Raw genomic sequence first — 14,016 nt, 5'->3', positions numbered from 1 at the left:
TGATTCTTCCAATCTAAGAACATGGTATATATCTTTCCTTCTCTTTCTGTCATCTTCAGTTTCTTTCATCAGTGTCTTATAGTTTTCAGAGTATAGGTTTTTTGCCTCCTTAGGTAAGTTTTTTCCTAGGTATTTAAATTTTTTTTGATGCAGTGGAAAAAGGAAGTGCTTTTGCTTCTGATCTTTCATTATTCATGCATACAAATGCAAGAGATTCCTGTGTATGAATTTTTTATCCTGAATTCATTGATGAGCTCTAGTAGTTTTCTGGTAACATCTCTAGGATTTTATATATATAGTGTTATGTCATCTACAAACAGTGACAGTTTTAATGCTTCTTTTTCAGTTTGGATTCCTTTTATTTCTTTTACTTCTCTGATTGCTGTAGCTAGGACTTCCAAAACTATGTTAAACAAAAGTGATGAGAGTGGACATCCTTGTCTTACTCCTGATCTTAGCAGAAATGCTTTCAGCTTTTCACCACTGGGAATGATGTTACCTATGGGTTTGTCATAGAAGGGCTTTTTTATGTTGAGGCAGGTTCCCTCCATGCTCACTTTCTGGAGTTTTTTTTTTAATGCATAAATGTATGTTGAATTTTATCAAAATCTTTCTCTGCATCTATTGAGATGATTATATGGTTTTTATCCTTTAGTTTGCTAATGTGGTGAGTCATACTGATTAATTTTCAGATAGTCAGGAAACCTTATATCCTTGGAATAAATCCCACTTGATCATGGTGTATGATCCTTTTAATTTATTGTTGGATTTGGTTTGCTAGTATTTTGTTGAGGATTTTCACATATATGTTCATCAGTGATATTGGCTTGTAATTTTCTTTTCTTGTGGTATCTTTGATGGGTTTTGGTATCAGGGTGATGGTGGCCTCATCAGATGTGCTTGGGAGTGATATTTCCTCTGCAATTTTTTGTAAGAGTTTCAGAATTATAGGTGTTAACTCTGAGTGTTTAATAGAATTCATTTGTGAAGCCGTCTGGTCCTGGACTTATTTGTTGGATGCTTTTAATCACAGTTTCAATTTCAGTACTTATGATTGGTATGTTCATCTTTTCTATGTCTTCCTGGTTCAGTCTTGGAAGATCATACCTTTCTAAGAATTTGTCCTTTTCTTCTAGGTTGTCCATTTTATTGGCGTATAGTTGCTCGTAGTAGTCTTTTATGATCCTTTCTGTTTCCATGGTGTGAGTTTTCCTTTTTCATTTCTACTTTTAGTGATTTGAGACCTCTCCCCTTTTTTCTTGATGAGTCTGGCTAAAGGTTTATCAATTTTGTTTATCATTTAGTTTCATTGATAAACTTTTAGTTTCATCGATCTTTTCTATTGTTTTCTTTCTAATTCATTTATTTCTTCTCTGATCTTTAGTATTTATTCTACTAATTTTGGGTTTTGTTTATTCTTTCTCTAGTTGCTTTAGATGTAAGGTTAAGTTGTTTATTTCTTATTTACTGAGGTAAGGTAAGATTTTATTGCCATAAATATCCCTTTTAGAACTGCTTTTGCTGTGTCCTATAGGTTTTGGATTGTTGTCTTTTCATTGTCATTTGTCTCTAGTATTTTTTTTTTTATTTACTTTTTGATTTCCTCAGTGATTCATTTGTTGGTTAGTAACATATTTAGCTTTTACTTATTTTTTAGTTTTTTTTCTTGTAATTGATTTCTTATCTCATAGGGTTATGATCAGAAAAGATGCTTGATATGATTTAAATTTTCTTAAATTTACTGAGTCTTGATTTGTGCCCAGGATATGATCTATCCTAGAGATGTTCCATGTGCACTTGAGAATAAAATGTACTCTGCTGCTTTCAGATGGAATGTGCTATAAGTATCAAATTAAGTCCATCTGGTCTAAGTGTTATTTAAGGCCTGTGTTTTCCTTATTGATTTTTTTGTCTGGTGGATTATCTGTCCATTGATAGAAATGAGGTGTTAAAGAGAACAAAAGAAAGGAAGAAAATTGTGTTACTGGTAATTTCTTTTATGACTGTTAGCATTTGCGTTATGTATAGAAGTGCATATGTATTTACAATTGTTATATCTTCTTCTTGGATTGATATTTTTATTATTATGTAGTGTCCTTCTTTGTCTCTTGTAGTTATTTTAAGGTCTATTTTGTCTGATGTGTATATTGGTACTCCAGTTTTCTTTTGATTTCTATTTGCATGGAATATCTTCTTCCACCCTCTTATTGTCTTTTATTTTTATTTTTTCAGGGCTGCACCTGTGGCATATGGAAGTTCCCAAGTTAGGGGTCAAATCAGAGCTGCAGCTGCCAACCTACACCACAGCCATGTGGGATCCGAGTCACTTCTGCAACCTATACCACAGCTCCTGGCAATGCCGGATCCTTAACCCGTTGAACAAGGCCAGGGATCGATCCCACATCCTCATGGATACTAGTCAGGTTTGTTATTGCTCAGCCACAGTGGGAACTCTGTTCCTCTCACTTTCAGTTTGTTGTTGTGTCCCTAGATTAGAAGTGAATCTCTTGTAGATAGCATATATATGGGTTTTGCTTCTGTATCCTTGAAGCCAAGGATATGTCTTTTGGTTGAAGCATTTAGTCCATTTGCATTTAAGATAATTATTGAGGAGTTCCCATTGTGGCTCAGTGGAAATGAATCTGACTAGTGTCTATGAGGATGCAGGTTTGATACCTGGCCTCACTCAGTGGGTTAAAGATCCAGCATTGCTGTGAGCTGTAGTGTAGGTTGCAGACATGGCTCAGACCTGGCATTGCTGTGGTTGTGGCATAGGCCACTGGCTACAGCTCTGATTCAACCCCTAGCTTGAGAACCAAGGATTCAGTCCTAAGAAGCAAAAAAAGAGATAATTTTTGGTATGTATGTTCTTATTGCTATTTTGTTAATTGTTTTAGATTTGTCATGGTTGGTATTTTTTCTTTCCTTTTTTTGTTCTCTTATGTTTTGATGACTATCCTTAGTGTTGTGTTTGGATTGCTTTTTCTTTGTGTGTGTGTGTGTGTGTGTGTGTGTGTGTGTGTGTGTGTGTGTATACTATAGTTTTTTTTGGTTTGAAATTCCCCTGAGGTTTTGATATAACAGTCTCCATATATACAAGATCGTTTTAAGTTACTGTTGTCTTAACTGCAAATGCATTTCCAATATCCTGGATTTGTCCTCTTACCATGACTGCTGGTTTTGATATCATATTTGTGTTTGGATGATTTCTTACCTGTACTGTATGTTTGCCTTTACAGGTGATCTTTCTCATTCATTATTTTCTTATTTCTAGTTGTGGCCTTTTCTTTTCTGCCTAGAGAAGTTCCTTTAGCCTTTATTGTAAAGCTGGTTTGGTGGTGGTGAATCCTCTTAGCTTTTGCTTTTCTGTAAAGTTTTGCTTTCTCTGTTGAATCTGAATAAGAGCATTGCTGGGTAGAGTATTCTTAGTTGTAAGTTTTTCCCTTTCATCAATTTAAATATATCATGCCACTCCCTTATGGCCTGCAAAGTTTCTGCTGAAAAACAGCTAATAACCTTGTGGAGACTCCCCTGTATATTATTTGTTGCTTTCCCCTTGTTTATTATTTTTTGTTTTTAATTTTGGTCAGCGTGATTAATAGGAATCATCGTGTTCCTCTTTGAATGTATCCTGTATTGGACTCTCTGCACTTTTGAAATTGAGAGACTGTATACTATTCCACGTTAGGGAGGTTTTTGGCTATAATACCTTCAAACATTTTTTAAGGCACTTTCTCTCTCTCTTCTCCTTCTCATACCCTTAAATGTGAATGTTGGTGCATTTAATATTGTTCCAAACGTCTCCAAGACTGTTCTCACTTCTTTTCATTCTTTTTTCTTTATTTTGTCCTGTAGCAATGATTTCCACCACTCTATTTTCTGGCTCACTTATTTGTTCTTCTGCCTTATTCTGCTATTGATTCCTTTTAGTGTATTTTTTATTTGTTCTTGTATTGTTCATCTTTATATCTTCTAGCTCTTGTGAAACACTTCTTGTATCTTCTTTGTATATGCCTCTGTTCTGAGATCTTGGATCATCTTTACTATCATTACTCTGAATTCTTTTTCAGGTAGTTTGTCTATCTCCACTTAGTTATTCTTCTGAGTTTTTATTTTGTTCTTTCATCTGGAATATATTTCTCTGATGTTTCATTTTGTCTAACTTTCTGTGTTTATGGTCTCCTTTCTGCAGGCTGCAGAATCATAATTCCTCTTGCTTCTGGTGTCTGTCCCCTAGTTGGTAAGGTTGGTCCAGAGGCTTGTTCAGGCTTCCTGGTGGGAGGGACTGGTGTTTGAGCATTGGTGGTGGAGCTAGTATTGTCACTCCTGTGGGCAGGGCTGTGTCACATGGTGTGTTTAGAGGTGGCTATGAGCTCAGTATGACTTTAGGCAGCCTATAGGGTGGGGGTGGGGCTGTGTTCCTACTTGGATGGTTGTTTGGTCTGCTGTGTTTCAGCACTGGAGCCTGCAGGCTGTAGGGTGGTTTCACGTCTCTGTAACAAAATGGTGACATCTAGTAAAGCTCACACTGATAAATATTCCCTGAGGCCTCTGCCGCCAGTGTCCTTACCCCCACAGTGAGCCACTCCCAACACCCACCTCTTCTGGAGACCCTCCAAGACACACAGGTCTAACCTAGGCTTCTATGAAGTCACTGCTTTTTTCTGGGTCCCAGTGCACATGAAACCTTGTATGTGCCCCACAGTAGAGTCTCTATTTCCCCCATTCCTATGGAGCTCCTACATTCAAGCCCCACTGGCCTTCAAAGAAAAATACTCTGGAGGCTCTTCCTCTTAATGCCAGAACCTCAGGCTGAGAGCCTTGCTCAGAACTCTCCCTCCTGTGGGAAAACTTCTGTGATATAATTATTTTCCAGTTTGGGGTCACCTACCTGGAAGATATGGGATTTGATTAAATGATGAAGGTGCCCCTCCTATCATCTTGTTGTGGCCTCTTTTCTTTGAATGTAAAATATCCTTTTTGGTAGGTTCTAATCTCTTTTTCTTGAAGGTTGTTCAGCAATTTAGTTGTGATTTTGGTGTTTTCATAAGAGGAGGTGAGGTCAGTTTCCTCCATTCTGCCATCTTATCTGGAATTGATGAGCTGCTTTTAGTTTGGATTCTTGCTGCCTCTTTCCTCAGCATATGCCTTGATGGAGTCCACAGGTCCTTACCCCCTTGATATGGGGTCTACAGGTACAGGAGCCCTTGAGTGCTCCTGGAACAGTGGGGGCAGCACTTGGAACTTACTCATGGGTCTTATAGTGGCAGTCCATGCCCACCTCTGGAGTCCACAATGGTCTAGCAGTTCATGCCTGCCCCTAGAGCTCCTGCAGGCAGTGTCCTATTGTCTGAGAGGGCACACAAGGAAAGGCGTTCTTATGGTGGTCCTGCCCTTCTCCTCACATGCCCATCAACAATGGCATCTTGCCCCTCTTAATGGGCTAGGCTTCTTCTGAGTACATCTTCAGATGCCATAGTTCAGCCTCTTCAGGCTATCTCTGCATAACCAACCCCAGTCCTTTCTCTGGGTCTGGCCTCTGAAGCCCAAACTTTAGCACCCACCCTCCACTAGCAGAGATGGATGAGCATTTCAGGCTGGGGAGCATAGGCTGCATTGCCAACCTTTTGTGCAGGTTACTCCCCACTTTTCCTCTCACAAGCCAGCTGTTGCATTCTCCTCCTAGGTTCTGAAGCTCCCCCTCTGACCAGGCTGATCTCCCTACCAGTGAGGATACTTACCAATGTGCAGCAACCTTTCCTCCTTTACAGCTACCTCCCTAGAGTGCAGGCCACGTGCCAGTTCATTCTTTCTCTTTTTTTATCCTTTTGTCCTATCCAGTTACATGGAGGTTTTCTTGCCCTTTCAGAAGTCTGAGATCTTTTCTGCTGGCATTCAGGAGATGTTCTGTGGGAATTATTCCACTTGTAGAAGTATTTTTAATGTTTTTGTGGGAGGAGGTGAACTTCATGTCCTACTCCTCTGCTATCTTGATCCCATTCCCCCAGTAGCTTTTAGAGAAAAGGAATGTGAGTAGCAAATCTTTTTTTTTTTTTTTCTTCTGAAAATGGTGGGTACACTTTTTTTGTAAATGATAGTGATTTTGAAGAACTCAATGTTGACAATATTTTTATCCATGTTTTGAAGACTCAATTATTCTATTGCCTTCTGATCTAAATTCTTGATCTTGTGAAGCCTGCTATCTTATTTCTTTAGATGAGTTCTCCTTTATCTGTGTTTTCATTTTTTTTTCTCTTTGTTTCTGGTGTTATGCAGTGCTTAAGTTTGAATTTATTTGAAATATGTCCTTCTTGTAATTTATTATTCTTTTAACTTAAAATTTATGAACTTTTATTAATACAGGGAAAACCTCACTAGTATCTTCCAACTACTACTGACTGTTTCCTTTCAGGACTCTTATTGAACACAAAATATCTTGGTTATTCTCCTTCCATCCCTAGGTCTTCTCATGTGCCATTTTATGTTACTACATATTCACTGGCTTTTTCCAAATTTTTTAGTTTTCTCTTTTCTTATATTTATCTACTTTCTATCTGTCACTTAAATGTATTTATTTCATAAAATCTTTAAAATGTTCTATTCTCTCAAGTTCTCATAGTAATAATTATCCTATAATTTTTCCTATCAACTCTCACTTACGATGGATCATTTCCTTATGTCTTTTGTAAGTCTTGAAATTGTGAACTCATCTTTAGAAATTTATTTTTTATGTAGGAATTCCAAGGGATGATTTTACATTTCCATTTGCTAACTCTACCAGGGATAAAACTGCATGACTTTGAATGGCATGAAAATTTGTGTTTCAGTTGCATGGTGCATTCATGTTTTCTACTTATCATGGGAGCCTTTTTCTTTCCCCAGGCAGCACCCTAGCAGACTTGTCTCCTTGTTAATTTCTTGAGCTGAGAATCCCAGATTTATATATGTAAAGGTAGCCATTTCAGCTCCTTACCTTGAATGGCCCAAGGTCCTAGATGGGCATAAAAACCTATCTCTGCAACAACAACCCAACTGCAGCCTTCGGGGCTTCTGCATCTTCAGCTCACCAGATTATTGCTTTGTTTTTCAAATTCTTCTTCATTTCTGACCTCAGCTTTCATGTCAGTTGAGCTATGTATTTTAGAACATTTTTGTTACAGTTTATTTCTCACTTCTAAACATTTGCATTGAAAGGGGTTCTGCTTTACAGCACCTTTTCAGTCACCTATTACTATAAAACAAGTCACTCCAAAGCATCAATCAACTCAGGATTTATTATTTCTCACAATTCTCTAATCTGGCCTGGGCTCAGCTGGGCAGTTCATATGTTCTAGGTGGCATCCAACTGGGGCCAGAATATCAAAACTGCCCAGTTTCCTGAATCTCTCTCGATATGTCCTTCCTCATTCTACAGCACAGCTTGAGCTTCTTACAGGGTGGCCAGATTCCAAAATTCAAGCATTCTGAGAGCACAAAAATGGCAGTTACAAAGCCATTTAAAAGCCCAAACTGGAAGCCACATTTGCTGTTTCTTTGGAACCAAAGGTTCAGATTCCATAACCATCTTTCCATGCCCTCAAATACTTGTTGAAAAATTATTTTTACATTTGCACAGTGTTCTATGGATTCATTGAATTGTTCCCCTATTGTCATTTATATCCCTGATTTTTTGCAATTATAAATTACACACCAAAATTATTGTGTTATGTCTTTGAATGCTGTAATTCTAATTCTATTGCATTTATTTAATTTCCTTGGGGGTATGATGCACAGAACTAAAGGTTCTTTCTTCCTGTTGAACTACCAGATAACCTCTACAAACCCAGCTGCATAAATATTACTGTAGGAAATGATGAAGTTCCTTGTTCTCTGTGACAACTATGTTCAGAAACACACTATTATTTAGGGAACAGTACAGTGTCATCAAATAACATTGTGCTCAAGGTATTTGAGCTTCCATTGATCTACTAAGTGATCCTGTGTAAGTCACTTCTTCCTAGAGTTTAGTTTCTTTAATTTTAAACTTTTAAGTTTCAACAACATATACATTTGGGTAAATGCACATAGATTCATGTTTATGGCCAAGGAAAATATTTTGATGTTAACCAAGGAAAACATACTTATTTTAATACTTCATCCAGATATTGATCACACAGAAAAATAATAGTGTCTGTAAGAAAAAAATCTAGACAAGCAGTCTATAGTTTGTTGGCAGCAAAAGGTAAAGCAATACTGAGGAACCTGCATTTAAATCATTTAGGTTTAGTCTCACTTCATTACTTTCTAATGGAAACCTCTCTACTGTATCATTTCTACAGCTTATGGCAGGATAATTTTAAATAGCTGAACAAAGTTAAAAAAAAATGCTTGTAAGTCTATGTTTGAGTGAGTTTATATTTTTTAGCAGACCTATGGTATATATGTATTGCCCAAATGCTATTATATTTAGTTTTAAATGATGTTCAGACCATGATGGGAAAGAATTCCTGCTGTGGCACAAAGGGATTGGCAGCATCTTAGGAGAGCTGGGATGCACATTCGATCCCAGACCTGGCACAGTGGTATCGCTGCAGCCATGGCTTAGGTCACAACTGTGGCTCGGATCTGATCCCTGGCCTGGGAATGCCATAGGGCGGCCAAAACAAAACAAAAAAACCCATGATGAGAAGACAGCTGCTTGCTTTCACATATTTTCAAACTTTTATCAATCATGATGCTGGAGCTTGAGTCTAGTGCCACATAGACCTCTAGGAGAGTACAGAGCCTTCAGCAAAGATGCATTGAGAATGACAGAAAAATGTTGCCTGCCATATATGAGCACCCAACGGTGAGCCCTGAAGGGACTCAGGATGGGAAAGAACAGGCTCCTGGTCCTATATAGCTAAGGTGCATATGAAAGAAATGATTTTGATTAGCCCAGACTCTTGAATCTTCTCATATATAGAAAAGCACTAAATTCATTAACTTGAGATGTCTGCTTTTAATTAATAGTAAACTTTTGATGTTCTGACTACCTGGTCTTTGCTGCAAAAATCCTGTATGTCCTGGCTCCTCCTTTGCATCTTTGGAGTGGTCCCTCAGAGCTTTCTCAGAGCCTACCCTCCAGGCCTGAAGTCCTCTGAAAATCCTCCAAAAAAAACCATCATTCTCAATTTTTAGGATGTGCATTTTTTTTTCCAGTTGGCAATTTTGGTGACCAAATGAAGGAGCCCAGAGCAGACTTCTTCACCTGAACTCTACAAGGACCCAGAACTTGGTGGTAGCAGAGGCCTCTTGGGCCCAACCACTTCCTCAGAGAGCCCAAATGAGGAGGTCTCTTCTGGTTCTCAGATCTCCTATTATTGGTCGATGATACTAAACTTTATTCAGTAATATTATACCCCTCTCTGGAGGGGCAGATTATTTTTGAAACTTAGTTTCAACAAGAGGTACCTGGGTTATCCTCAGTTTAAAGACTGGGAAGATCTGGCTCTGTTGAAAGACAGAATAGGGTTGGATTGGGTAATTAGAGGAAAGAGTGGCCTGTCATTTTCCATTGAATTGGCTACCTTTATAGAGTTTGTCAAAATAAAACTGAAATCTTATGAGAGGTTTCAACTCCGAAGGAGGGGACATCTCCTCTCAGCCAACAACAGCTCTCTCGGGTAACTGAGAAACTTATGAGTATGGTGGAGGCAAGTCCTCATCTTGTGCAGCTGTCCCTATAAGGAAACCTACTTATTTTAACTAAAGCTTGCACTGCCAGGGACACATAAGAGGGGGCTGAAATGATTCTGGGGTTAAACCCAGAGGAGTTACGCTAACAAGCAGCTCATTGACCCACCGCTCGATTATCACTAGTGATTTTATTTTGACAAACCAACCTCTGAATGGGGAATAACACTTTCAAGACGAAAGAAAAAGGAATGACAGATGGTAAGCCTCCAACTAATACCCCAGCAAGGTATGCACAAAACTTAGGCCTATAAACACTCAACTAATTGGGAATTAAAGGAAAATTCCCTCTGAAAATGACAAGGAATGGGGCTCTTCTATTGCATATGAAGTTAAAAACAAACAAACAAAAACACCTGGCTTGATAAAAACATCTTTTCAGAATTCTAACCTTAAAGAAACAAAAGTCTTTCTAGGGGTAACTTGCTTTTCTCCTCCTGTGTCTTTCAAATGTAAATATTCTGCCTGATCCTCTTCAGGCATTTATGTGTATGTATGTTGGGTGTTTTCTACTACCCAAAAGGTATACATATGGTGTATATTTGGTAACAAATCGAATAGACTGAGATTCTAGCTGTGCTGATTCTCAGGGGCTTTTGCCACTTATCCTTTGCATGATGAAGGCCTTTATTTTCTTACACTGTTTTGGAGAGTAAACTTTCTGAATCTTGTTTAGGTGGTATTTTTCACACTCTTTGCTGGGGAATCTTCTTGGGAAGGCTCTTGCGTCTTACTGGTTTGAGTCACTATTCAGATCTCATGAATGGCCAGATGATGGATCCTTTAAATCAGAGAAACTTCTAAATTGGTCAATTTTTAGAGTGCTGTCATTATAAACAACTGTTTTTACTGGTATCTAATTTATTTAATACATATTTATATACTATATTTTAGGAGTTTTTATATATTTTATGTATTTTATAAATATATTTATCAATTTATTATCTCTCTATATAAGGCTGTAAGAATATTATACTGAGATTTCTGGCCAAGAATTACATGGGGCAACAGTTAGGCCAATTAGTCAAGTTAAAAGATTGACAAAAGGACCTGAGTTCCTTGTCTCAGTCCTTCAATGGGGATCCCAGAGTCTTTTATATAAAAATATTTAAAATGGGCCAGGGATAAAAAGAAAGTTTCTAGAACTTGTAAGACTAAGACTTGTTGATTGGGTCTTCGTGGAAACTAAAGTTAAATATGTAAAAGTTGTTAAGATTGAGATCAATGTCTATAAAAGTTGGTATATTTAAATGTGCTTTTTCTAGGATGGTTACATCTCTTTTGCTAATTAACACTGTGGGATAGACATGTTTCACTGGGGAATGCTTCCCCTGCTTGGTATTATAAGACAGGACATATAGATCTGCCCTTCAGGAAATCATAAACATACTAAAGGAAACCAGTAGGGTTACCTGAGCCGTACAATATAAAGTAAAACCTGGAAACTAATACTCAGGAGCTAACAAAAATCATAGTAATAATGTTACTCTGCGTTTAACTCGAGCACTCAGAAAGCAGGCCTTGATGAATACTTTATGCAAGCTTTGGAAGGCCTAAGGTGAACACTAAAGTCCTAGAACAAAGAACTCTTAAATTTCAATTAAGTTGGAAATCTTCTCACGGAAGAGCAAATTAAAGAAAACAGAGTAGGGCAAATCAATTTTTAAATATCATTTAGGTGACAAACCAGTTCTTTCAGTAATGAAAAGCAACTCTCTTTGCCTTGCAAATCTGTATAAATCAGAAGTGTAAATACAGCCCACACTGACCTGAGACTGAGCCTAATTAGCTCAATCAAGTAGAACCTGACACTGAGGTGGCCTTTTAAAACTCAAACTGTTATCGACTGCAAGTCTTTGTGCCTGATGCCCAGTGAGGCCAAACTGAAGCATCAGAGTTTGGAACAGATTAAGGTTTATTGCAGGGCCAAGGAAGGAGAATGAGTTACGCTCGAAACCCCCACACTCCCCAATGGCTTTCAGGAAGAAGTTTTTAATAGGCAAAATTCGAGGTGAGGGCTGCAGGGTGTGTGACTTTCTTCTGATTGGTGGTGAGGAATCGCATGCTCTGCCCGAAGTTACTGTTCTCCACCGGGTTGGGGGCCTTTGTTTCCTTCAGAAGAGCTCAAAGATATTTACTGTTCTGCACACTCCTTGAGGAGAAACCAGAACCTGACTTTAATCACTGAACTTTTTTTTTTGCTTTTTAGGACAGTACCTGCTGCATGTGGAAGTTCCCAGGCTAGGGGTCAAACCAGAGCTGCAGTTGCCAGCCTACACCACAGCCACATGGGATCCAAGCCGTGTCTGTGACCTACACCACAGCTCATGGTGACACAGGATTGCTTACCCACTGAGACAAGGGATCAAACCGAATAGTCATGGATACTAGTTGGATTCATTTCCACTGCAACACAATGGGAATTCCCAACTGTGCTACTGTTTCTTGAATACTCTTTGTTTTTGCATTCCTTCACTTCCCTGATTAGCTACTGTTTCAGTCTGCTCTTTGGTACTTGAAAGGAGGTTGAAGGGAGCTTATTTTCTACAAACAAGAAATGGGAGACAAGGAAAAGATTTGTACCTGGGAGGGCTCCCACAGGGTCCTGCTAGGTTTCAAAACCATTGGAAAGACCTAATTCATTAACACTTAAGAGTATTAAGAATACAAATCTTGAAATCTTTCCCATAAATAGTAAAGCCTGAGTCATCTGAGCAAGCAACTTTAATTTATTCCAACAATTATTTATAAACTAGTACATTTACATTGTAATACCAAATTCATAGCTAGGTTTTTAAAGTGAAGCTATGAGACCTCTAGTTTTGTATGTTTTATGTCTCTCTACACGTTCTGCATGTGAGATATCTCTACCTCTGGATAATATTAAACTTAAAAAAGAGCTCTGTTTAATTGACTTCAAAATGAGTGCTTAGAAACTATTTCTAAACATGAAAGAAACTGGCCAGAATGAATTTCAGGTTCATATGACATAGAAAATATTCACTATTAACCTAATATCTGGTATTAAAGCCAGCTTTAGCTTGCTGGTTTAATCAGTATAGACATGTCTTTAACAGTACCTAGGTTTACAGCAAGGCAATGCATGCATGTTATTTCTGTTACAGAGCTTGTTAACAACAACACGAAAAATTAACTTGTATAATGAACTTCTAAGTAGATTAAATACAATGAGATAAGAACTTTTGAGTGAACTCTTTAGACATGTTTTGGGAAGTCTACTTAAAAATAACCTCTCCAGTTATTTGGTAACCTGAAATGTTTGAATTGTGTTAAATTAAGTTAAATAACAGAAATTTATTCAAGAGCTTGGTCATTCTCAAGATGCTGAAATATTAATTATTGAACATTGGTTTTTCTTTATAGAGAAACTAAAGGTGTTCAGAACTATGAATAAGTACGTTTGGTGCCATACTGAGATATTTTCTATAAGAAAGCAAATATTTTTAGAAATTACAACTGGTATTTTATGTATGGCAATCTATAGAATGCTAATGTAGAAGACAGCTCATAATTGCTCACTTCACTAGAAATTAAGGTTTTTAAGAGTTGAGAATTCCAATTTACATATGTAAAGCTAATAGAAATAATAAGGAAGCATTTCAGTATAGTAGCAAAGTAAAACATATGTGTTGTAAACAAAAGAAGGTATGAAAGATGGCATTGCATTTTGTTAAGGGAAAGAAAGTAATTTTGTCCTACAGCCGATTGTTGCAATGGGACAAAAGTAAGGGACAAAATAATATGTATCCAGAAAGTGACAGGAGGTTGATGGAAAGGAACCCAAAGAGAAGAGTTTTGCGCATGGTCAGGATTGGCTGAATTTAGATTGAATTTAATTAGTTAAATGAATTTTGTTGTTAGCAGTAATCTGGTACAAGAGTGGAGTTTCATAGTCTCTCTCTGTTAAGAGAACAAAGTTTTCTTAGAGTACTGCTTTTGCTAACAGATGGTGTAAGTTTATGGGCTTTTCAATGATGACTTTTTTTTTTTTTTAAATCTTCTTTCACTTTGGTTAAATGAAAAAGTGTTGTCTTGCAGTGACCACTGATCTTATTTGACCAATTGTTTAAAACTTTTCTGATATTTTTGACAAACATCTTATCAAGTTTTAATTAAGGTTGTTTTGACTTCCAGCTAACTTTAAAATGCTTCACAGGGCCCCTAAGGCATCTTAGAGAAGAATATCAAACTAATTAGGCTTATGGCTTGCTAAATTCCTTGAGAAGTATTGTCAAGTGATTAGAGATGAACCTTAGGTTATGTTTTATGGATAAATGCCAT

The 14,016-nt window shown here is 37.5% G+C and overlaps 1 protein-coding gene and 1 long non-coding RNA gene across 9 annotated transcripts in view; one reads left to right on the top strand and one right to left on the bottom strand.

The window, feature by feature from the left end:
• Window positions 1-14,016, bottom strand: part of MACROD2 (mono-ADP ribosylhydrolase 2) — a 2,051,375-nt gene that overhangs the window by 6,641 nt on the left and 2,030,718 nt on the right. Inside the window, exon 19 of one of the 8 annotated variants that reach the window (XM_085004515.1) lies at window positions 11,734-11,866. The exons of the other annotated variants lie outside the window; for them this stretch is intronic. The gene's annotated coding sequence lies outside the window, so the exon portion shown is untranslated. Of the gene's footprint in view, window positions 1-11,733; window positions 11,867-14,016 lie in introns of those variants that run through there. 8 annotated transcript variants of the gene reach the window in all.
• LOC146395206 (uncharacterized) overlaps window positions 1-14,016 on the top strand; it is a 51,848-nt gene that overhangs the window by 26,146 nt on the left and 11,686 nt on the right. The gene's annotated exons all lie outside the window — the stretch shown is intronic.

Source organism: Sus scrofa, chromosome 17 (genome assembly GCF_054392235.1).
Source record: "Sus scrofa isolate SSC_HxYL_T2T_F1_AM1 chromosome 17, Sscrofa_HxYL_maternal_Yorkshire_Landrace_v2.0, whole genome shotgun sequence".
Classification (NCBI taxonomy): Eukaryota; Metazoa; Chordata; class Mammalia; order Artiodactyla; family Suidae; genus Sus; species Sus scrofa.
Note: the sequence above shows the minus strand (reverse complement) of the source record. Positions and strands in the feature narration are given on the sequence as shown.